Genomic DNA, 26,062 nt, shown 5'->3' with positions numbered 1-26,062 from the left:
CTATAAAAAAGTAGATTAACTTGTAGCAGAATAAAGAAACTGGAAATAACTAAGCACCGTGTGATAAGCACCATAAAATAAATCAGCAGATGGTGATAGATGGTGAGACAGGAAGAATTAGAATTTGTCTGGGACTCTGGAGTTCTCACCCTGCCCTTTACGTTCTATATTTAACATCAAATGGCAGAACAAGGTCACTACGCGTAGGAAGCTGGAGCCAGTCCAGTCTACTAGCATGAAAGCCATGCACTTTGCAACTCTCCCTCTTCAGGCTGTGCATGTGAGGGGATGGATGGCAACAGGATTTCAGAGAAATTACTTTGCCCTGAATTGAGAGGACACCCATCAGCAAGCCTTCAACAGCAGGTCAGAGGAAGTTCTCCATTTATACAAGTGTGGATGGAATCTGTGGCGGGCCACTGCCAGTTACTACACTAGCTATGAGTAGAGAGTGCTGATTAAGGTAGATGTCATGCTTGTTTTGGGTTAGAGGATTCTGGAGGCTATAACGTGTGTGTGTGTGTGTGTGTGTGTGTGTGTGTGTGTGTGTGTGTGTGTTTATATAGAGTTTTGGGAGCATGGGCATCTAATTCAGGCAGTTATTACTTTTGGCCATTGTGTTATGGCCTGTAAATACCTTAATTTCACTCTTACAGTTTTTTGGTTTACCAACAAATGCTTTTGATTGTTGTCCCTCTGCATTTTTATCTGTGCTCTTTATCCTCTACTTTAGTTGTCACATAGTAAAATGTATTTTTCTAAAGTTGGCTGCAACAATGTCTCCCATTCTCTCTCTCTCTCTCTCTTTTTCTTCTTCTTCTTCTTCTTCTTCTTCTTCTCTCTCTCTCTCTCTCTCTCTCTCTCTCTCTCTCTCTCTCTCTCTCTCTCTCTCGTGACTTTAGTACTCTTTCGCTGTGGAGATGAGGTTAACCCGGGAGCTACACTCCTTCCTCTGGCGTCTTGGAGGGACTCCCATCCACTTGCAGTCAATAGGATGCACCGTGTATGATAGAACTTCAGTGTGGCTATCTGGAATTCTTGTACTAGAGCCACAAGCCTTCAAACGAGCTGACTGATGGCCATTTGGCAGTCATGCTATGAGAAGGAGCCAAAGTAGCTCAGACTGAGAAAACACGTGGAGACTTTCTGAGAAATCATGAGAAGGGAGAGGTAGCTATCTAATCTGTCACCAGCAATCTCTGTTCCAAATGTTCTAGCTCCAGCTACCATTTGATTGTAGCTAGAGGGGAGATCCTGAAATCAGATCATATAACTGAGTCATTTTTGAATTCTTGACCTACAGAAGCCATTAGATATTATGAAATTGTGGTTTTTAGTTTAGGCTACCATGTTTGAGATAATTTATTACTCAGCAGCAGAGTCAAAACACTCCTCCTCTACAACTTTTCCTTTGAATAATTTAACACTTATTAACTTTAATATAATGCAAGAAATTATCTTTGTGACCTTGAGTACATCCCTACTCGCCTGAGCTATTAGCCTGAAATTCTACACCTTGGAGTGGATAATGTCGAAGGGAAGAGTGGAAGAAGGGTACACAGAATCCCATGTTGTTCTTCCATTGTGCTGTGGGTCCAAGTTTTATAATTAAGTTGAACACACACAGCAAACATGATGCTCTCAGTAGGTCCTGAACATAGTCTGACCATGTGCGTGGTTATAAATCTATCATCTGTTAATCATGTAGCAGCCAAGGTTATCCCGAAACACAAAAACTAGTTTCACAACACCACTCAGCTCACACCTTCCAGTGACTTCCATCACTGTGAATCAAGTCTGTCTTTCTGTCATCTGGAAGGCTCAGTGTGATTTAGGCTGTATCCACTTCTCTCATCCTAGCTGATTTCTACTGTAGAGTTTTTACATTTTCTGTTTTCTCTGCTTCATGCCCTTCCCCAATCTCTGTATGCTGTATGGCTCATTCTTTCACTCCATGTAAATTTTTGCCACAGTGCCTTTTTCTATGACTTTCCTTCTTTTACTGTCCTCTGTAGAGTTGTCCCTAAAACTGGCTCCTTTGACATTGTCTTTTTCTATGCTTTTTAATTTCACATATCATGTTACTCTGAAATTATATGCATAGCATCCTATGGACAAATTTGTGTTTTCTTAGATTTATCTGAGGCTACCAGATGACAGCATGGAGTGTTATTCATTGTTAAGTTATAAAGAAGGTTTCAGACCTCTACGATAGAGACCCATCTATCTGCCCAGTGCCTACCGTAAGAGAACGGGGCAGGGGAGAAACATTCTATTAGAAGGAGATTCAAGAGAAAGTATCATGGCAGAGAGCTGCTAATGGCCACACCTGTATTGAATTCCACCTCCTGGAGGAAAGGAATTTCCTAGTAACATAAGCCAAGTAAATAGTAAGCAAACTGCCCAGGAAATGTGACCTGTGCCCTGGGTTCTGGTGGACATGGGCAGTTGAAGGGACTAAAGTCAGGTTCTTGTCCATGGAGTTGTAAGGCGAGAAGGTGGATGGAGCCTCCCGGAGGGCAGTGCAAGGAGGAAGGACCAGAGTGAGAACGAGCCTCCTTCATTGAGGGTACAAAAAGATGTTCACGCTTTCCTAAAGGCTTGAAGACCTAGACTGTGTCCACAGCTGTCGATCTGAAGAGGACCTTAACCAAGAGAACTTCCTTGCTGTTCCTGGAAGAAACCCAGAAGAAGGTTGAGGGTGGAGTGTTGAAGGCTACAGCAGGACTGTGGGTTAAGAGGGTGGGTGAGTGGGTGAAGGAGGTCAGAAGGGACCTCACTGAGAGACAACACTCTTACGCAGAAATGGTTCTGATAGGTCTCTGGTGAGATGAAATTACCAAAGGACCTACAAATTTGTTCATGGAAGAAAGAGCTGGTTTACAGCTCTCCCCTTCACTATCATCCTTTTCTTCTTTCCTCACTCTGCTAAGCCTGGAGGAGTCTGGCAAGAAGATGAGAACCAAAAATGACAAACTAAGAATCTAACCACATCTTTTACCTTTTCTATGTAGTCCAAGATAAAGGACAAGTTAAAACCTACAAATGGGTGATAAATGGATACTTTATTTTATAGTGATATTAACTTGGGTTGAAATTTAAAATTCTTGGAAATAAGACTGTTTGACAATACTTAGAAATAAATAAAAAGCTGTACTCTGGGCCATAGATTTCAGGGACACAGTGGGTCAAGAAGAAGGCTTTAGCATATTAGAAATGTCCTGATGATCAGCAAAAAGATTTTGCTTCACACTACCGGATATACATTAAGTAAACTTGTTATATACATACTTACTTATTAGACATTTACTGTCTCTTACATCAAAGGCTATACTCAGGAAGGCAAGGTCTTTGTCTACATTTGTTTACTGTTATATCCATCATTTAGAAGAAGGTTAGCACCTTGGATTTATGCTGAGTGTATTTTCTTTGATAAAGGAATACTTCAAGAATTGAAATCATAAACTATTGTTGTGTAGGTATTTTAATCCTTTGGCATAGAGTCACTCTCACAGGACATATTCGTGTGGCTTCCAGGGAGTTGGGTGCAAAGGAAGAATGAGGTAGAGATCTAATATTCTGGTGCAACTTAGCTGTGATCTGGTAAATCCCTTGGCTGTACTGCATGTCACTCCGCTTAGTCCCTGAATAAGGATTTCATTGCTTAGCTGAGAAGGTCATGGTGAGGATTATGCTCATGGAGAACATCCAGTTTCTAGTGCATCATGCCTGTGAACTGTCCTTTCCTTTCTCTTTTCCAGCAGGAAGAATACCTTGTCAGGCCTGGCTGTGATTTTTCTGGTAGACAGAGCCATCGGACTTTTGAATTCAGAAGGGTAGCTGTGATTTGCAGCACAAACAGTGTTTTGTCTGGGAGTTCCCTGGCCTCAGAGGTGATAGATGGGCACCTCTCAGGCATAGTTCTTAGATCAATAAGCCATAAAGTCTCAAATTATTTTGTTAGATCCATTGATTACATCCATCGAATTTATCCCAACTCTTTTATGGTTTAGGCCAAGAGTGGTGATGGTTTGTTTCTTTTCCTTACTGCATTCTTTCTTCCATTTGGCTTCAGGGAACTAGGTAGCAGTGTAGAAAAGTCTAGAAGTTGAGAATGAAAGTTACTATCTGTACACATCGATAGCAAAATGCTTATTTTGGTTGTTTCTTTCAGAATGAAGCAGCATGGATTCCTTTTGTGCTGTTTTCTTCTCCTAGAAGGTCTTTAATGTTTTGGGACATTTATGTCTTTCTTGCTTACATCCATTCAGGTAATTATGATTCACGCTATCGTTTAGGAAACATCAAGTAACATAGGTGAGTTACGTTTGAGTGAGTGTTTGCTATGAGATCCTGCTATGTTTAGCTTCCTAAGAAGCTGCAAGATTTGTTAGGTTCTTGGCACATAGATGTAGCTTAATTTTTATTGTTAGATGATTAAATTGAATTGGTTATAAAGTAGAAACATTTATTCACTCACTTAACAAATACTTATTGAGTACATTCAAATGTAAAACATAGTAACTTTCAGGGTGGCCATGTTTATGAAGGAATAGATAGAATCCCTAGTGTATTTTCAAGTACAAAAATACATTCTTAATAACTAATAAATGGTTTTATACTTGTTTCCTAATAATTTTGAACTAAGGAAAGCAACTTATTCTGCCTATTTATATGATTGTTTACATTAGAAAATACTACTGCTAAGAATCTCTGATTGCTATACAATAAACAGAATAGTTTAATTATTGTTCTTAGTATTTTACTTTTATGCCCTGTCTTCCAAACATATACATGATTATTTAATGGAAGAAGAATACAACCATCATGGAATTACCCAGCCCCCAGGGATTCTAGAAAGGATAGGTACAATCAAGTCTTATTTTAGTGAGTAAAATACACTCATCATTAGAGATAAAGACATTTAGCTCTCTGTATAATGTAGGTTGCCTCAGGTAGCTAAACATTTTTCTTTTTTTAATGAGAGTCTTATTCACCCTCCTTAAAAATGAATCCAATATTTTGCAATTCATTTTTATTTGTGTGTTTATAGAGTGGTTTTCTAAAGGAGATATTCAACAAAGAGCTTCAAAAATTACACATATTTTTTAATGTCTTGTTAAAATGGAGAAACAAAATTTATCTTCCGCTAACTTAACTTCTGCCCTTTTTCCTTGTTTCTTCTGTTTTCCCATTGTCACTAATAAACAGTTTCTGGGTGCCTTCTATCTGAATACTGTGGTGCACTTTCTTCCTCCTCCAAATTTTTGTTTATAAGCTTTTGTTTCGTTGGACTATATCCCACACGCCCCTTATCCCCTCAGTCTTCCACTTTTTTACAGTTTAAGCATCTTTCCCATGTATCTTTTCATTGTTCTGTGCTTACAATTTTCTCTGCCTTGTAAATACATATGATCTTGTTTGGTTTTCCATTAAACTGTGCTACCTGAGGGCACTGTCCTGACATGTATCCTGGTAGCCAATACAGAGTCTGACATATAGCACTTGTTCCTCAGATATCTGCTAAATGAATGCACATGGAATAAAGGAATCAGGGACTGTTTCTGTGTCTTGTGAAAGAAAGTAAAACTAAGTAATGATTCTGTTCTTGGGGGAGATGAAATAGTTGCACTGCCATTGTGGAAAGAATACCAGACATAGGAATATTAGAAATGTAGTATTTAATATGCTACATCGGCAATGTATTTGTATATATGAACATAATACTAGCATACTTTGATTATTTTTTTCTTTTTGCAGTGCCAAGGATCAAACCTAGGGCCTCATGCATTCGTAGGGAAGTGCTCTAACCACTGAGCAATACCCCAAGCCTAATATGGTCATGGTACATTTTAAGTGTTCAATTGGAGATTAATGAACTGAATATTTTTTATTTATAGAAGGAAAGGTACGTACAAATTGAGATGGTGATTGCCTTCATAGAGAGTGTAGAATTTAGAATGAACCTAAAAGGATTACTCTGAGTTAAATATAATCATAGAAATCTAGCAATTGGTAATGCATCACATAAATTTTGTGTTGTCTTGTTTAATTGCACTAAAGTTATAGCCCAAGCTGGAGGGCCGGGAATATTGCAAATGAAGACACAAAAGCTACAAACACAATGATTTGCAAAATACTTAGGCTATATCAAGTTTATATGCAATGAGTTATTAGTTACGATCATTATTAATTAGAAAATTAACGGTGTCTATAAGCATATAGATTTTGAATTACATAATGCTTATTTTGAAAAAAAATGGCAAATCCTTATGCTTTGTGGCTTTGAAAAAATCCAGCTCAGTATAGGCAAGACTTCCCATACACATACATGCTTTGTACAAAAGTTCCACGATTTCATAAATGGCTTGAAGGTTTGTACTTTTGGAAATTTATGGAGGCAAAGAGAGGTTCAAGGTTGCAAACTTATGACAAGTGAGCCTTGGATAACTGAGGGAATAGGTTGCTGAGGAAAGACATCATTATAGGGTCAGAAATTGCAGACCTATTGTTAAATGAGGCATGGGACACCACTGTTGCCAAAGTTTTAAGTTAATTGCTGGCACTTCTCTTTCTGCACTTGATCAGACACGAGAGGGAGAAATTCTTCTTGCCCTTCATAAACTGTCAACAAGCCAAATGAAATATGTGTCGAGAGTAAATGCAAACCTTTTTTCATAGTTGTAGAAGAACATGATGCAATGATTTAGGCACCTGGAAAGCGTATCTCTCTCCCCATCATACTTATTTTTTACATTAACATAATGTACTGATTGTGTACTTGAAAGGACACATTTGGAAAGTCTTCATAAGATTTTCTTCAACTTGACAGTAAAGCAATATATAGCCAATTCTGAATTGCTCATAGGTGGATTTTCTCCTTTGTGAATACTCTGTTGCACACTTCCCATCCCTACTGGCCTCATTCTGTTCTGTTGCTTTGTATATTCAAGGATGGTTCTCTTTACCCATAAAATGAAGAAACCATTTGAATATGAACCCAAACAAAAGCAAATGTGCAGGTCAGTCTGTTGCAGAAATAGAAGACTATTGCATAATATTTTCCAAAGCCCTATAGCCAAGTGGATGGAGTCTTTTATATTCTTACAATATAGCAACATTTACCAGTATGTATTGTGTTTTATTATGATTTTTCATTTGCTTCTCTGACCCCCTGAACTTATAAGAAACAATAGAAAAGGGAGATTTTAATTTTTCTTCCCTTAGTTCTAAGTTCTATATCTCTTGTTCCCTAATTAAGATAATTAAGGTAGAGACTTCATTAATGTTCCAATACAAGAGATTTTGCAGGCACAGTTTCTACTAAGAAGTGGAGATTTGCCTGTAAAGAACTTAGATTTCATAGCATTTATAGCTGTGAATTATCCTAAAGAACAATTAGTGTAATTTGTTTTTAGTCATCATTTTTTATTTAAGCAAAATAATTCTAATTTTAATAAAACATCCCTTTGAATTTTATAAAGTATGAAGTAGATGGTATGTAATTCCACTAGCTAAAGTGTGAAGAGGAAACACAGTCCAGTGTTCCATCTTTTGGCTATACCCCGTGTCTCTAAGGAAAGGCATTTGGAACAACATTGCCAGTACTACCTCATAATTTTATAATCAATGCCCAGCAGTTCATTAGTGTTTTATTTCCCAATTCAAAAACTGGATCTCTGATCTCATGAATAAACAACACTTTTCCAGCTCTGGTGTGTTTTCCTCCCATCATTATTTCTGGTGCTTTCAGGTCTCCTACACTTCCATTCCCTTTCCACAAGGCAAAGGAAAGAGAGCAGACTATAGAAACAATCAGTTTAAAAGAGACAGATTGGTATGACTGAGATCTGCTGTCAGCAGATCTTGGTTTTGCTCTTTCATATCATCACCCTGAATGGGATGTTGTTTCACTGTGGTTGAGAACTTATTGGACAGGATGCTTAGCAGGATCCAGACGAGGTTTCTTAACCTGAATATGCATTCATTTTCCGAGGAAAGAGTGGTCCAACCAGCTCTTGACTATGTGGTCAAGAGGAACTGGTGTAAAAGAAACTATAGAAAGCCACAGAGAATTCAAAACCTCCCAACAGCCTGGTGTTGCTAGTGCTCTTCTCTTTTTAACTCTGGTTCTGCCAAAAGGCAGCCAAAGTGATAGTCTTGTCTTACTTTTGGTGAAGATAAGAACAAAGACTGTGATGAGCTGATGTGTATGTTCAAGATTGCAGAGGAAGAAATGAAAGTCTGTATTCCACGGTAGCCTTCGTATAAGGGTGTAAGGAAAGATAGTAAGCTTTCAAAAGGAGATGCAACCACAGATAAAGGTGAACGTGACCAATCCAAGGTCACATAATAAATGTTAGCAATGGGACTAAGACTCAGTGCTTAATCCTCAGCAAGAAACAATCACAACGTGACACTGCTGTAGATGTAGGAACAGCTAAGTTCTTTCAGGCAACACACAAACTCTCTGCTACATTGATCCTTCTAATCCTTCTTCCTTTCCTGTTTCCATTTGTTCTTACTTCTCTCCCTGAGTAAGGATTCAGTCAGGGAAACTGAACTGGTATAAGGCCAATAAAATGAGATTTGATACAGAAATTAGTTCTTACACAGATGCAGGAGCAAGTAGGGATGTAAGTGTTCATTCAAGGGAAAAGATGATCAGGCAGAGGTAAGCAATTAACCACTAGGACAACTGCACAATGCACAGCTTGCAGAGAAATCTAAAGTTAGGCAATGTAAGTGCCATGGTAGGGCCACAAAGAAAGGCTGGCATGAAATCTATTAAAAGTTGTTAGGTCTCAAATTATTAATACAGGTGGCATGTCCACAGTGACAGGAAAAATAATCCAAGGGAATGTTTCCCAATTCATAGCTTATTTCATGATACAGGTTGAGTATCCCTTGTCTGAATTCCTTGGGATCAAATGTGTTTTGCATTTCAAATTCTTTTTTTGAAATTGGCATATACAGTGAAATATGTTGGGACTAGAACCAAAACACAAAGATCATTTATGCCTCTCATATGTACTTTATACACAGAGCCTGGAGGTAATTTTCTATAATACGTTTTATGTGGCTGCATTTTGACTGTGACTCATGATACCAGTTCAAAATTTCCCTCTCGTGGCATCTGTCAGTGTTCAAAATGTTTTGCATTTTGGAACATTTTGGACTTGAGATTTTTCAGATTTGAGGTCCTCAACCTGTAGGACAATATAAGAGTAGCCAGTCACAGAAATTATGATTATGACTTGAGATTTTTCAGATTTGAGGTCTTCAATCTGTACAATAATACAAGAGTAGACAATCACAAAAATTATATTTTTCTCTAAGTGTTAATGAAAGATTTCAGTGAATTAACTCCAATAAAAGAGACAGAGAGAGGTCTGACTACAATCCCTACTTGAAGATAAACAAAGGTCTGGCATATAGACTCCTTTCTGAGCAAATATGTGGAGCTAAAATTGAGACTCAATCTCTGGCATCTATAATTATAATTTATATGGTCATTGAAAAACGTAAATTAAAGCAGGTATGCTTTCTTAAAAATTGTGTAGCTCTAAAATTACAATAGCTTTTCACTTCTTTCACCATGTGAACCTGTCCTCCAGAAAAAAAAAATCTTAATGTGATGGAAAGCAATTTGTACACAGAAGATTATCAGGAGAATATTTACATTTTTGTGCAAGCAATCCTCTGCTTCTGCCTTTACTATAATTCCAGACAGATTTTCTTAAGAACAAAAAAATCAGCTGTAATCACATAGTTGTATCAGTTACTTCTGTGAAACAACATTGTAAATAAATTTTCTCTTTTGGTTTAAAAATTAAAAAAAGTTCTTAACTAACAGAGTTCATAATAAAGGACTAGGGTGAGTATTGGTCATAAGCATGTGTTGTCAGTACCTGGATTAGGGAAAAAGAAAACTTTCAGCATTGCTGACTCTCAGATTTTTAGTGAAAACCTCTAGAAAACAACTTTCTAAATCCAGGCAACTTTGCTTTTGGCCCACTCCATCTCAGAACAGTAAGTGAAGGGGATGTTTGCTAAAATACGTAGTTTCAGCAGAATGTGGTAGTACATCCTTGTAATCCTAGCATTCTGGCAGGCTAAGGCAGGAGGATAGCAATTTCTTTTCTTTTCTTTTTTTCTTTTAAAGAGAATAAAACCAAAGAAGAAGAAGAAGAAGAAGAAGAAGAAGAAGAAGAAGAAGAAGAAGAAGAAGAAGAAGAAGAAGAAGAACAACAACAACAACAACAACAACAACAACAACAACAACAACAAAAAAACCAGAATAAAAACAATCAAAACAGAACAATGAAAGTGACACAGGTCCTCAAATTAAGACAACAGGAAATCAACAATGGCTACCACAATGTCTCCTATTTTCCTCAAAAAAGCTGTCCATACCATCAGACATAACAAACAAAATGAAACACAACAAAACCAATCAAAACAAAACAATGGAAGTGTTAGTGAGCATCAAAACCTAACAATAGGAAATCAACAATGGCTACCGTAATATATCTTGCTATCTTCAAAATAGCTGCCCATACCATCTGACATAAAACCAAACAAAACAAGACAGAATAAAATCAAACCTAACAAAACAATGAAAGTGATACAGAAAATCAAAATACGATAAGAGGAAATTAACAATGGTTACCAACTTCCCGTTTTAGACGTTTCCTTTCCTGTCACTTTCACATATCTATTGTACGTTTTGGATTCCACTAACTCTTTCAGATTTTTATGCTAGGGAGATAACTTGGTGCTCACACTTAGGAGTCCAAACCATTTCATCCACAAGCATGGTCTCAAATTGCACCCATTTACCTATAAAAACCTTGAGATTATCCTTCTTTATAGCTGAGTAGCTTTCCATTGTACAAAAATATCACATCTTTCTTATCCATTCTGTGGTTGATGGACAAGTTACGCCTGATTTTTTCTGATTTCCTGTGTCATGGAACATTGTTTTCTCTCCATTGACTTTTGATGTTTGGATTTCCTCTTGAGTTAAATGTGTTTCTTGTGTACAGAACATTGATAGGTTTTGTTTCTTGATCCACTTTTTCTCTGTTTCTTTTTACTGGTGAATTGAGGCCAGCCACATTAATAGTTACAACTGTCATGCATTGATTGGCTCATCTCTGCCATGCTGAGGATAACAATTTTGAACCCAGTTTAAACAAATTAGCAAAATGTTGTCTCAAAATGTAACATAAAAAATGTGTGGAGATGTAGTCTAATATGAAGGGCTTGAGTTAAATCCCCAGTAACAAATAAATAAATTCATAAATAAATAAATAAAAAGAGAAGCAAAAATGTTCCCCACGATAAATAAATTTGAGACATAATAATCCACCATAATCCTATACCTTAATTCTTCATTGATCATAGCATTTTATAAAACTGAACACTATACCTCCATATAATACAGGCTGTTAAAACTTTGAAAGTTCCAGAAAAAACATATAGGAAAATATTGCAAAGTTGAGGTAGTGAAATATTTCTTGGAACACAAAGACCATAACTATAAAAATATCATCACCATAAAAGTAAAATTGAAATAAAGTAGAAATCAAAATTTAAACTTCTTACTAGAAAATGAATGGATGAACACAGTTCAGTGCAATTCAGTGCAATCCTATACAAACTGACAAAGCAACAGGAAGAAAATGTGAGAGAAAATCATTTCAATGCATGGATCTATGAAGGATTTTATCCAGAATACACATGTAACTTCTGAAAATCAGTGAAAAACACAATTCATTGGAAAATGGATAAAAGACATGAACATATCACACAAAAGAGGACATGCAAGTGAATTGTAAGAACATGGAAAAGTGTTCTACATTTTATCCATTATAGAATTTAAACTTAGAATCACAACAAGTTATGACTAAAATGGCTAAAATTATAAAATCTACCAAAATCAAGTGAAGCCAAGTAGGTAATACAACTAAATTCCAATGCATTGCTGAAATTTAACTTACTATAAATGATTTGGAAATAAAGGTGAAAGTTTTTAGAATATTAAATATGTACCTTCTCTGAGGCCCAGAAATTTCACCTCCAGATACTTAGAAAATGAAATTAAAATGTATACTTACAAAGAGACTTGTATATGAGTAATGGAATTAGCTTTACTTATAACTTTAAGCAGTCTCAAGCCATCACTAGGAAACCAGATAACCAAGTTACGGTGTACTCATCCAATAGAATACTCCTCAAGTAATACAATAGAAATGATTACTGACATAACAAGCATGTCATTAAAAAATTTTGTGACACATAGAAACTGATATAAAAGAATATACAATGAATGATTTCATTCATATTTAAATTATAGAACAGGTGAAAATAATCTATGGTAAAAGAAATCGAAACGGCGGTTGCCTGTGTGGTCAGAAGGTTTGCTGGTACTGACCAAGAGCATATTTAGATGTTGAAAAGTTCTGCTTTGGATTCGGTACAGACAACTTGATTTTGTTACTGAAGTGTAAACTTCAATATCCTCAAGTCATTGAAATATAAAACTCACTATATATTTTCTTATATGAACACTCTGTTGACAAAATAGACATTTAAAATAATAATAAATAATACATATTGGCCTTGCATACCTGAATATATTGGGAATAACTTTTTGAATTTGCTATTAGTTACTATGTTCTACTTCTATGTGAGATTTTAAAAGCATAGACTGTATTATCAGAACACACAGGTTTATAACCCAAAAGAACAAATTTTTTAGCTGTGTAATTGTGAGGAAGTCGCTTATATGCTTTTTTATTATTTCTATTACTAAAACTGCCTGAGGGTGAGTAACACAGAAAAACTAGATTTACTGTGGCTCAGTGTTCTAGTGTAAGATGAAGGTCCTGTATATGGTGATAGAGTTCTTGCTAGCCAAGTCCCACATGGTTCAGTGCATCACATGGTGAGAGGCAGTAAGTGTGCACGTACACACACACGTGTGTGTGTGTGTGTGTGTGTGTGTGTGTGTGTGTGTATGTGTGTGTGTGTAGGGAAGATGAGAAAATTGCTAAAGCAAGATAAATTGCATCATTGCATCCTTTGCAGGAGGCAGGAAATGTGTACACAGGTGAGGGTCTCTCTGCTCTTCGTTTATGAAGGCCCCAGTGTTCTATCGTGGGGACTTTTCCTTGTTGAATTTGTCTAATTATCATTACTCTTCAAAGGTCCCACCTCTAATACCATCTGCAGATTAAGGTTTCAACCTACTCATACTTTACAATGAGGATTAAATTTCAATGCATCACCCTCTGGGGCCACACTCAGGAAATACCCAAGATACAGCACGCTTTGAAGCCCGGTTTCTCACCTGTAAGGTGGAGTTAGAGAGAGTAATACACTTGCTTTATAGGCTCCTTATGAGTACTAAGTCATGTGTATTGAACTTACCCAGAACTGAGATCTGTACTGTCTAATATTGTGGGTACTGCCTGCATATGCTTATATAATAATTACAACAAGGTAAAGTTAACTAATCCAGTATTTAGCAGCACTGGATACATTTTAAATGATCAGTAATCACAAGTATGAACAGAAATAGAGAATATTTCCAACATCACAGAAAATTTCAGCAGGGCAGAGCTACCTACAGTACCTAAAATACTAAAAACATGAACATTAGCTCTCAGGGTTATTACTGCTATAAAGAGAAAAGTGTTCCCCTTAAAGAGTTAGCATTTTTTTTTGAGTGAGGTAGATAGTGAAAAAGTTAGAGAACACTATGTTCAAACACGGAGGAATATTACAGGAAGTGGGAGGAGGGCTTTCCTGGGAAAGGGAAGGGAAGCAGGAAGTACCTACGAAATGCATCCCAGTTTCCTGGGTGCTGAGGAGCACGTGCATGTGTTAGAACCAGGAACTAGATCACTCCAAGGTGCTGAGTGCAACGGGAGCAAACTCTTTAAGAGGCCAAGTGGCCCAAGCTAGGGTGGTGCAGAGTGTTGGGAAGCATCGTGAGGAGAAAAACCCTTCCCACAGAGAAGAAAAGACACTAATGAGAAGGGCAGAGATGAGAGTGGTTTAAAAATAAACTTACTTAATTGAATATATAATATATTCATGTGGTCTAACTAAAAAGTATAAAATGAAACAGACAAACGAACAGACATAAATAACAATTCCTTTTTGCTCTTCAGGTAAACTTCTTTTTATTTAAAGAAAGACAAAACAAAACAAAACAGTAAAAGGGTACAAGTAATACAGAATTTCAAAAAAAATAAACAGTAAGAAATCACTAGTTAATAGATTACAAATTGTCATCTTAGAAATAGTTGATCAAGTTACAAAATTAAACATACAAAGTGGACATTCAACCAGTAAGACTGCAAACAGGTGTGTTCAATGATCCAACAAAAACTTAGTAATATGGTCATCTATCTTACACACCTAAACACACTTGCAGTTGTGTCCTTTAGAGCACTTTCTTTTCCTCTCTTTTTTACAATAACAATTCCACATTTTGGGTAAACTTTCAGAGTTTATTTTGTCACATCTAAGCAACTGTAATTGTGTGTGTGTGTGTGTGCGCACGTACACGCATGAGCACCTATTTCCTTTTTTAAATACAGGTTTTGTATTATTTTGCACCTTATCTTTTTTTACACATGATATGCATCTTGGATGTCTTTCTGCACAAGAATGTACAAAAATGTTCTAATATTTTCTTTACCATATGTTTTCTTCCTTTTTAAACAGCTACATAGAAATCAGTGAATGTATGAGAGTGTAGCCAGTCTCCTATTGAGTATCTGTTTCTAATTTTTTGCCATTATGAAATTGCTCTAATTAGTAACTTTGTATGTGAGTAATTTCTCAAGGGAAAGAGTCTAGTATAGGCTAAAGTTTTAGAAACAGAATTGCAGGTTTCTGTGTTTATGATTTTGGGAGCCTTTGCCATTGCTTTCCACAGGATTCTTCCAATCCTATTCCCTCTGATAGTGTATAAAAATGTTTGTCCTTTCCCGGTTCCCAGTATAAACTGCTATGAAATTTTTGTAGTGAATCTGACAGATGAATCTAAGTGTTCTAATGTGCTTTTCTTTTATTATGGATGTGTAAGGAATAATTCACTTTTCCTTTCCCGAGAAAACATACGTTCATATTCTTTGCCTAGTCTTTGTTGCTGTTGCTGTGAAGTGCTTTGATTTGAAGGTTTTTCTCCTGGCAGTTTGGAGCCTTTGAAGGTATGATGTGTTCAGATTTGCATTTTAGAATGTTCTGTTTTGTTGAGTGCCAGGAAACACAGGACACAAGAACACTGGGAGAGGAATAAAATTCTTGTGAAAATTTCGAGAGAGATGGTCAGGGCTGGAAATTATGATTTTGGAATAGGAAGGAGGAAGCTAAGTCTAGAGACAATGGTGGGGGTAAAAGCAGATGGGATTGGTTGGTTGGTTGCTTGTTTGGTTTAAAGGAGAAGGAAGAATCTAGGAAGCTTCTCAGACCTCTGATTTGAAGGCATCAGGAATGGGTGCCTATTAGAGAGGGAACTTGGGAGGTCTTTCAGGCGTACCTATTCAGTTTGTATTGTTCAGAATTTTGGGAGTTTTGCCAAGGCTAGAAGCTGAATATTTGAAATATATATGTGATTTTATTAATTCAGCATACTTGCTGCAACACTGCCTGCTAAGAGGGGAAGTGAGAACAGACCTATCTAAGTTGGAAATTCTTGTAACTGTTTTAACAAGTGGATAAGATTAAGTTATAATTAGCATATTCTTTGTTTGAATGCAAATGCTCTTACTTAAGCTCCTCATTCTTAACTAGGCTAACACTTCCCTTGTTTCCACCAGTAATTTCTTGCCAAATCCTTCCTGTACTATTACAGAAAATCCTATTATAAATGCTCTCAGAAACACACTTTTGCCAAACCAACTCTAGTGAGGTTTAGGCCTCTGCTAGGAAAGCCCTGTCAGACCTGAATGGGCTCTTGTAATGCCTGAGTTTCCATGAATCTTTCAACAGTCACACTGCTTAGGGGAATGGCTGATTTTAACCAACCTGAGGCTTATCAAGTATCTTCCTTGGGTTTGTGTTGGCAGAACCTAGCACAGGACCTACCCCATAGCAGGTGCTCAAGAAATGGGTTTTCAGCAAGAAAAATTGATAGAGGGACATAATAAATGCTAAACATTGAGAATGAGCCACTTTTCCTTCCATTTTCTTGTGTTACATAATAGTTGATAAGACTCTGGAAAACTGAACAAAATCTTTCCATCTGTTTCTCTTGGTGAATCTTCTCGGCTCCTGCATACAAAATAATACCATGCGATTTTTTCCGTAGATTGGAAGTAAGAGAGAATTGCTAAACCAAGATAAACTGTATCATCGGCAAGCTGAATTTCAATTATTTACTCTGTCACAGAGTATAAAGTAACCTTAAGTATCATCAAACCCTCCTAAACATCTTATCAAAGAAGACCTTTCCCTGAAACTTGAAAACTACAGAAAAATCATCACAAATTACTTGGGAGTTAGGATGGGGTATTGATTGGGAAGAGAGCATGATAAATACTTAACTACATGGCATCTAAGTTTTTCATGTTATTTTACTACCCAGATGTTTGGTATCTTCATAAATTACTTCCCCTAGAGTTACCTGAAATCTTCAATCCAGGTGAACTTGCCTGTCTCTTCCTATATGTTGAGATTGTCATTGCTGGGACAGTTTTTGGTTTTGTTTTTAATTGCAACACAATAGATATTTACAGAAGTAGAGAGCCCATGAATGGGCAGATTAATGAGTGTTTAGTGTTTTTCGGCACAATAAATGAGCAGAACATAAAAGTAAAAGTGGCCTTTATTCTAAGGACAGGGAGAGGAGCCCATAACTGAGAGCTGTCTGGGTTCTTCCTCTGAATGAGATATTCAGTATGGGGTGTATGTAACCTTTGACCCTGGGTGGTGCTTAGGGCGGGCATTGATGAAGCTGAAGGAGCTGATTGGAATTTTCTTCCTGCATACGGGAAAGGAAAAACAAAATTGTAATAGGTGAAGGAGGAAGTGACCTCAGGGTAAACATCCCCAATTTAGCCTTCCACTGCAATAATGTCCTGTGATTTATTCTAGGGCAAAACTCTTTCAATGAGTTTTCAGAAAACAAACACTGTGTGACTATTGGACAGAATCAATTAAAATAAAATGTTACTGTGCCTCTAGGCAGTATATCTGCTGTCCCCTCTTAGGCCCTGTGTCATCTCCCAAAAGGCAATTATAACCGGTGTCTTGATTGAACCACCATAAATGTTGGCTCTTGTATAGTTACTTAAACGTATGTATGCCTATAAACACATACACAAATATACACACACAGTCATACCTGATATAACATATCCTTCTATATGTCCAATATCTTCTGCTCAAAATTATAAGAGATTTATCTATGCTATGGAACTTAGTTGTGATTGATTCATGTAGATTTACGTATTCCACAGCATATCAATAGTTGTGTTGATAGACATTTCAGTTGCTTCCAGTTATGAGTCTAATGAATTATGCTGACAGGAACATTTGTGTCTGTTACTGGTTATGACATGTCTTGGTTTTGATCTTCTTTCCTCTTCAATTCTTCCCTAAAACCTCTTAATTTCTAACTCAGATTTACCAACTCTGGTTCTAAGTGGGCTTCCCATACCTTGAAAGCATCTCTCTTTCCCCTTCATATATCACCAGATAATCCTTACTTTAAAATTATTTTTACATTTGAATTGTTTTCTTCTATTAGATTCTAAACTCCTGAGAACAGGAAATTTTTGATCCACTTTTTTCAGGTAGTGGTTTGCTTATATTAAAAAACTAAAGTTTTAGCTAGTGAATAAATGAATAACTTAGCAAACTGTCCCTCTAATGTGTAAGAAGTTGTATCAATTTGGTTAAATATGCTCCATTTTGATGGAGAGCTAAGTGCAATAGGATATCTTATGAGACAATCAAAGACAGGCTTCTAATTTCTACTCAGTTGTAAGATTCTTACAATACTTATAATATTTAAAATTAACTTTTAAATGTCAAGAAATATACACTTGGATGGAAAATCTATAAATAATCTCTTATCTTGTCTTGTATAGATCCTTGACTGTATGGCTAAAAAAAATGTATTGTTGTACTTTCATACTTATGATGTGCAAAGCATCAGGCTAGAATCATAATATACTCTCTATTTCACGTTACCAGAAAAAAAATTATTACTGGTAGTGATTTCAATTCCCCTGTATAACCATGATTCAGCTCCAAGAGCTTCTTTCCTACAAAGAAGGTCAGGACATATTATGCTGCACAGAATTAATTAAGATCAAGAGGCAAAGAGGTAGAAAAACAATAGAATAGGAAGTGTTGGTGTTTGGGGGATGCTAATCACTCACCAGTCTCTGTTTCAGCTTCTAAGCAATTAAGAGCAGACAAGGAGCCAAATAGCAATTGCAATATTAGCTTTTTAATTGGTTTGGCTGGGTTGGTGAACATGACAGAACCTTCTGCGTCTTGCTACAAATGATTGCACTCCCACCCGCACGAAGAAGAGAAACAGGAGATGAGCGGAGCTCATCTCTACATACAGCATTCAGCTACCAAGAACTGACCACTTAGCATCAGAAAGTAGACTCAAGGTTTTGGTGTGGAATATCAGAAAAGGATACGGAATTATGAGAAAGAGAGGGTAGAGTTTGTTTTATATTGTTACTTGTTTTGTTTTAGATCTATTAACCCATACTCAGACTCAACAAGCTTGTAATCATTTATCTGATAATCATGTTGAAGAAGGATCAGGAATGACGGAAGGAGGAAAGATATCACCCAAGGATATCTCCTTTCTGGACAGCAGAGGAGGTATCCCTCAGAGATTGAGCCCTGTGTAACTGAAGAGTTACACCACGTAGATACTACTAAGATTTACGCTAGGGCAGGTATACTGATTCACACTGCACTTCGGTCCACTGGAGCTGAGGAGAATCACAGCTGATTCAGTTCCAATATAGGGATAGAGACCATAGGGACCTCTGGCTCTATCTTGCAAGTCACTCCACTTTCAAGATCTTGATATTCTGGGCCTGTGGTGAGCATGGCAGCCAGAAAAATCTCTGAAATGTCTTCAGAGCCATTCCTCCGTTATCCAGATGAAGAGCCTTTGGCTTCTTTCTGCTCATAGCAATCCTGTTATCAAATAGTGCTGTGCCCACATTGGAATTGTTTTCTAAAGCTGCTCTTTCAATTACAACATAGGCAAGTTGAAAATTTTCTAAATTTTTAATTTTGGATTATAAATTCTGTTTTACTTTTTTGCACTTAATGTTTTGCTGTAGAAAAACTCAAGAGTGACTTGCTAAACTTTCAACATTCAGTTTAGATATTTTATCTGTCAGGTATCCTATCTCATTGTGCATAAGGTCCTCCTTCCACAAAACACTAGAACCCAAACATAATTCATTATGTGCTTTAGCCCCTTTATAACATGGTGGCTTGTCATCTGCTTTCTGGTAACAGGCTCTTCATTCTCACCTGAGATGTCACTGGATGGCCAGGGCTACCCACACTCCTACTATTGTTATGATCATGGTCACTCAGGCGATGACTAAGAACATTGACTTTCTCGTCAGCTCTTTTCTTCTGCACCTGACCCCAAACTATTTCTGACCCATCACAACAATACAGGCGTATTCTAGCCTGATCCTCCAAACTCTTCAGTTCCTGGCCATTTCCAGGTTTCAAAGCTGCTTTTGCATTTTTAGGTATTTGTTATGGGAGCACACTGCTTCTCAGTATTGATTTCATTCTCTATGCTCTAACAATAAACCTTAGACTGGATAATTTATGAATAACAGAAGTTAATTTCGTACATTTCTCAAGACTAGTAAATCTAAAGCCAAGATGCCAGCAGATTTAGTGTCTTGTGGAAGTCTGGTCTCTCTTCTTGTATGACTTTGCTTCATTCTCATGTGGTATAAGGGGGGAGCAGCTGTCTGTAGACTCTTTTCTAAGGACATCAATTCATTCCTAAGGGTGGAACCCCCATAACTTAACTATCTCTTCGAGCCTACATATCTTTGTGTTATCACTTTGAGAATTAAGTTCTCATTTATGAATTATGGGGTATCAACATTCAATCTATAACAACTATGTTTCTCAAATCTAAAGTTCAAGTTTAATTTTGTTTTTGTTTTTGTGTTTTAACCAGATAATGTAACCATCAAGGACACTTTGAAATAAAAAAGCAATATCTAGTTAGTTATTGATGAAAAAATATCTGTGATGAAAGAAAATCAGAATGCTGGGAAAATAACATAATAAGAAACACTAGCATGTGTCTCATGTTCAAGCAACTTAGAGGTGCCCAAAGAAGAGCTGAAGTGGAAGAACGTAGCCGATGTAATTATTTTGGAGCTGTGGAGTCTACCAAAGGCTTACCACCCCCAAAGAAAGACTGAGACCTAAATTGGTCACCTTCCACTCTTAGACAGTAGCAGCTCCTCACTTCCCGCCCAGGCCCTGGAAGCTTGATATTGCAGGTGCTGCCAGAGAAGCCCGCACCAGTTTTGGAGAGCCAGGGAGGACAAAACTACAGTTTTCCAAATGTCAAGGATTTGTGTTAGGATTGTTCATTCCTGCTTCTGATCACAGAGGTGCTGACAGCCCTGGTTCTGTACCTTTCCCATTGCCGCAAGCCCCAGAGTGAGTGACCTTTGGGGGGCCTCACAAAGCGGACCGACTTCTAGCTCCACGTTTACTTTCTTTTGCACCTTTGACAAACCACACTTTAAGGTATAGGACAATCAAAAGCAGTTTAGTGAACTGGAAAAAGTAGAAAGTGACCACAAACGCCTGGCAAAGGCACAGGCTCAGAAGATTTTACATTTCCATTGTATGATGATCTTATCACAGATACAGCTTTTAGCAGTATAAAACCAAGAAATAATCAAAATCAAAAGCAGGATCCCAGAAAACTCTGATGTGGGGAGGATTTGATTTTCAGCTATTGTATTATCAACTCAAATGTCCAATTTTCAGCAAGTCATGAGGCATACAAAGAAACAAGAACATATAGACCGTTAAAAGAATGAAGAGATAAGACCCCTGAAAAAGATCTGAGGCAAGATCTGTTAGATGAAGACTTTAAAGCAGTTGCCTTAAAGATATGCAAAGGACTAAGTAGAGGAAGCCAAGGAAATGATGTATGAACAAAATGAAATATTAGTAGATAATTTAAAATCTTAACGCAGAATTCAAAAGGAAACACTGGAGCTGATGAATACTCTAATAGAAATAGAAATGTCATTAGAGAAACTCAAAAGCAGTTTGAAGTATAAAGAAAGGAGAATCAGTAAATGATGCAAGTGAAGTTATTGAGTCTGAAAAATGCACAAATGTTAAAGAAAATAGAGACTGATGTATCAGACTGCATCAAGAACACGAATATATGCATTATGGAAATTCCAGAAAGAGAACAGAGAAGGGCAGAGAAAATATTTGAAGAAATATTGCTGAAAACTGTACAAATTTGATAAAATTTGCAACATATAAGTACATTTAATGAAATTTGAAAGATATAAATAAAAACAGCTAAGAAACTCAACAGATTGCATGAAATGTGAACCTAAAGATACTTGCAGGGCAAACTAGGATCACATTTGAGAGAGGGAAAGAATCTTCAAAGAGTCTGAGAAAGGCAGTTTATCACACACAAAGGATCCTTAATATGATAACCAACAAAATTTTTAAAAGAAACTTTTTGAAGCCAGAAGGTCTTGGATAATCAAAAGGATAAAATTAAGAAAACTTGAAATCCAGGAAGCTTGTGTCCAGAAAAATTGTCCTTAATAAATGTGGTAGAAAAAATGACATACCCAAAATACCAAAAGCTGAGATGTTTGGTACTGATAGACTCCTGGAATCACAAAAATTTCTCAGAGAGGTTTTTGTGTGAAATGAAAGGACACTGGACAGTAGCTTGAAGCCAAAGAAAGAAATAAAAATGTCAATAAAGGCAAAAACATGGGCAGTTATATTGCTCTGTGCCCTTACTTTCTGTTTCCTACGTGATTTATAAGATTATGATTAAAAATTCCTACTAACTTAAAGTGTAGTATTGTCATAACCTTGGTTTATATAATTTTGTCATCTGACTAATTTAAGAAACAAATTCATAATTATTACTAAGTTATATTTTGGGACATAATACACAAATATATCATTTTATGATATCAACAACTAAAAGCTGTCAGTAAAAAGCTATAAAAAAGTCTTCTAATAATAAAGCTTACTAGACATTAAAACTAACATTAAAATTATAATGTTGTGTAATTTTAGGATATTTAATGTAGTTCCCATTATAACTACAGATAAAATAGTCATAGAATGAGGGGAAACGTTATCAAAGGGGAATGAAGCTGTACTATGTACATGTACCAACTCCCCAGTGGAATGCAAATGTTACGTGCCATGAAAATGCTAATATTAATAATAATGATGATAAAAGGAATGTGTAGCTTGGCTAGAGCTCATTCTTTCTTGGCAATCCAGGGTTATTTTGAGATTGCTTTTCTTTTGTTTAGCCATTTATGCCAAGTTTTCATTTCACTAGCAAAGATGATTGCATGTGCAGAATAATTTAACTTTTGTACACGTGTAATTGATATAGCATAAAGTTTACCCAATTAAAGGGTGTAACTTGGTGGATTTTAGTAGATACAGAGTTATGAAACATCGCGACTCTTTAAATTCAGACTATTTCATCAATCAAAAAAGAAAGCCCTGTAACCATTAGCAGTCATAATCCATTTGTCCCCTCCTTCCCCTACTGTCAAGAAGGCAACCAGTAATTTACTTTCTGTCACTCCAGATTTGTCTAATCTGGTCTTTTCAAGTAAAAAGAATGATATGATGTATGCTCTTCAGTACTTTGATGACTGTCTCTTTTCATGTAGCATAATTTTTCAAGGTTCATCCATATTACACCAGGTATCAAGACTTGATTCTCTTTTATTGATGAATAACTTTCAATTGCATGGGTATATCTTGTTTATCCATGGATCAATTAATGGACACTTGCATTTCTTTCACGTTTTGGTTATCATGAACCATACTGTTAAAAATATTCAAGTACAAGTGTTGTGTGGAAATGTGTTTTCATTCCTCTAGGGCCTATGTCTAATCTATAGCTATTATCTGTTACCTGTGTATAAAGGATGTAAGTATCATATGGTAATTCATTTATCATTTTGAAGAAATACAAAACTGTTTTCCAAAGTGGCTGTATCACTTGCATCCTACCAACAGTCTATCAGGACTCTAAATTTTTTTTTCTGTATTTTAATAAATGCTCATTGACTTTTTAAAAAATTTAGTCATCCTAGTCTGGGTGAAGTATTACCTTACTGTAGTTTTAATTTAATTTTACTAATGACTAATGCAGCAAGGTATTTTTTTATGTACTTATTAACCATTTTTAAAAAATTTCTTTGTAGGAGTGTCTAAATTCCTTGCTCATTTTAAAAACTAGGTTGTTTCCTTTATATTCCTTTTTTTTTTTTTTTTTTTGGTACCAGGGATCAAACTCACAACCTCATGCAGGCGCTTAGGGTGCTTAGCTAAATCCCTGGCCCCTCTTTTTATATTCCTGAGTTGTAGAGTTATTTATATTTTCTGGCTATAAGTTTCTATTCTGAGAAGTAATTTGCAGCTCTTCTCTCCCATTCTATGAGTTGTCCTTATGTTTTCTTGACGATATTCTTTAAAGTACAAAATTATTGTTTCTCAAGTGAAGTTTATCTCTTTTCCTTCTGGTCTCTTGTGCCTTTAATTCGTCTCTAATTTTCAGTCTCTTTCTCAGAGGATAAAACCTATCAGTCTTTGTGTTTTATTCAAGAGAACACCTAAGGGGCTTATGTGAGTCCACAGGTTTATTTGGAAGGTATTCAGAGTTTGTTTTCTCTGAGAAAAAGATAATTCTTGGTTACAACAAAGAACATCCTTTAAAAGAATATAAACTATAACTCAGTAATGATTGTGTTTTTTGATGTGTTAGCATCAGACTAAAATAATCTCGAATTTATAAATATGTATTTCTAACTGGAAAAGCTACATTAGGTATTTTTAAGGTCCAAGCAAATTGGATTCTACATCATGTGGATAGGAAGTCTTCCGATGGCCAAAAGGTCTAGTGCTAGATAAGACAGCAGGTCCACATTTATATTCAAGAAAGAAAGTAAATCAAGGCATAGGAATGGACTCTATGTGTACGCTAATATTTACTGAGTCATGCTGCTTCTCAGATTCTGCACTATTTTAAATCTTTCAAAAAATATCGCAACTCTTACTTAGAATAAATGTTACAACACGACGTGTTCTGCATTATCATTGCTATTACACAGATAATGAAAATGAAACTTAGTAATTTAAAGTGAAATGACTACAAAGTGGTGAAAGGAGAATTGGAACTCACACATTTGAAGACAAGAATCACACTCCACACATCAGGAACATATTATATCCAATAGTAACTTCAATCAGCATAGTCATTTACTTACAAATAGGTGCAACTTTCTATTTCAAAGGTAATTAGGTACTTAGGTTACTTCCACCTAGGGAAATCTGAGTATTGGGAGCTATGAATCTCATGAATCTAAAGGCAGACAGAGGCGATCAAGCGAGCCACGAGGGAAATGCCCGTCTCAAATTGACAGCATCCTAGAAGGGTCTGCGTGGATCAGTGAAACAATGCATACACATAATTTTACTTTATAAATTTGTAAATTAACTATATTTAAGTATCATTTACATAAAGTGAACCAACTTTCAATGTGTACATCATTCCTTGGGTTCTAAACAAATATATACATTTGTAAACCACCATACTCAAAACGCAGGATGTTTCCACCAACCTGAGTGCAAACTTTGTAACCCTTTACGTTTTACACACTCTGTTCAGACAGTCATGATCTGCTTTTTGTCACCACACGTTTGTTTTTCCTGCTCCAGAATCTCATATAAATGGAAATGTAAAATAGGTCCTACTTTCTGCCTGGCTTTTTATATAGTTAAATATTTTTAATATTCATCCATGGTATTGTGTGCATCCATAAACAATTCCTTTGAATTGCTATGCATTATTCTTTGAAAGAATGTCCTGGAGTTTCCTTTTTTCTCTAATTTGTCATCTAACCAAATGTTGGACACTTGGATTTTTTCATTTTGATTATTATAAATAAAGTGACTGTGAACATTGGTGCAGTTTTTCATTTCTGCACATATCTTTTCATTTCTCTTGAGTAAATCCCTATGAAGAATTGTTGAGTCATAGAGCAAGTATACTTTTAACTCTACGTGAAACTGCCAGTCTGTTTTCTGAAGTGACTGGGCCATTTTGGCTGCCCTCAGCTGTGTGTGAAGGTTTTAGTTGCTTCCTATCCTCACCAATATTTAGCATGGTAGGTTTCATAATTTATAATTTTAGTACAACTACCAGAAACAAAGTGGTATTCCAACATGATTTTAATTTCTATTTTCTTAAAAAATTATGATGTAAAACATTTTCATGTGTAATTGGCCATTCAAATACATACATACATACATACATATAATATTAACATACATATGTACATAACTAGGTATGCACAAATATTGAAATACCTTTTTGGTTTTTGCTAACATTTTTTAATCAGGTGCCTTCTAATCATTGAGATGTAAGTATTCTTTGTGCATTATGTATATATTTTTTTTTCATATTTATGTAATGTTAGATACATTCTGCCAACCTTTGGCTTACTTTTGATTTTATTAATGTTGTCATTTGAAGATCAAAATAAAGGTGAAAATCTGTATGACTGTCTCAATAGATGCAATTCTCCCCAAAATTGTGCATTCATTTACGGTAGAAAATAAAATATTTAGAAGTTTAAAAATTTTATTCATTTATTTTTCTTTTTTTCTGTTATTGATTACATTAACTTTTAAGTATTTTCTTAGTCTACTTGGTTTGCCATATGGCAGAAGAGCATAGATTTTTACTGCATGGTCTATAAACAAC

At 36.1% G+C, this 26,062-nt stretch overlaps 1 long non-coding RNA gene across 2 annotated transcripts in view; it reads left to right on the top strand.

The window, feature by feature from the left end:
- The first annotated feature begins 221 nt into the window (after window positions 1-221).
- LOC134476727 (uncharacterized) overlaps window positions 222-26,062 on the top strand; it is a 139,800-nt gene continuing 113,959 nt past the window's right edge. For both annotated transcript variants that reach the window (XR_010048532.1, XR_010048531.1), the window contains exon 1: window positions 222-366. This is a non-coding gene — a long non-coding RNA (uncharacterized LOC134476727). The remainder of the gene's footprint in view (window positions 367-26,062) is intronic.

Source organism: Cavia porcellus, unplaced genomic scaffold (genome assembly GCF_034190915.1).
Source record: "Cavia porcellus strain 051 isolate PalLab524CR breed Dunkin Hartley unplaced genomic scaffold, mCavPor4.1 scaffold_7, whole genome shotgun sequence".
NCBI classification, from domain to species: Eukaryota; Metazoa; Chordata; class Mammalia; order Rodentia; family Caviidae; genus Cavia; species Cavia porcellus.
This window is presented reverse-complemented; position numbering and strand designations above follow the sequence as displayed.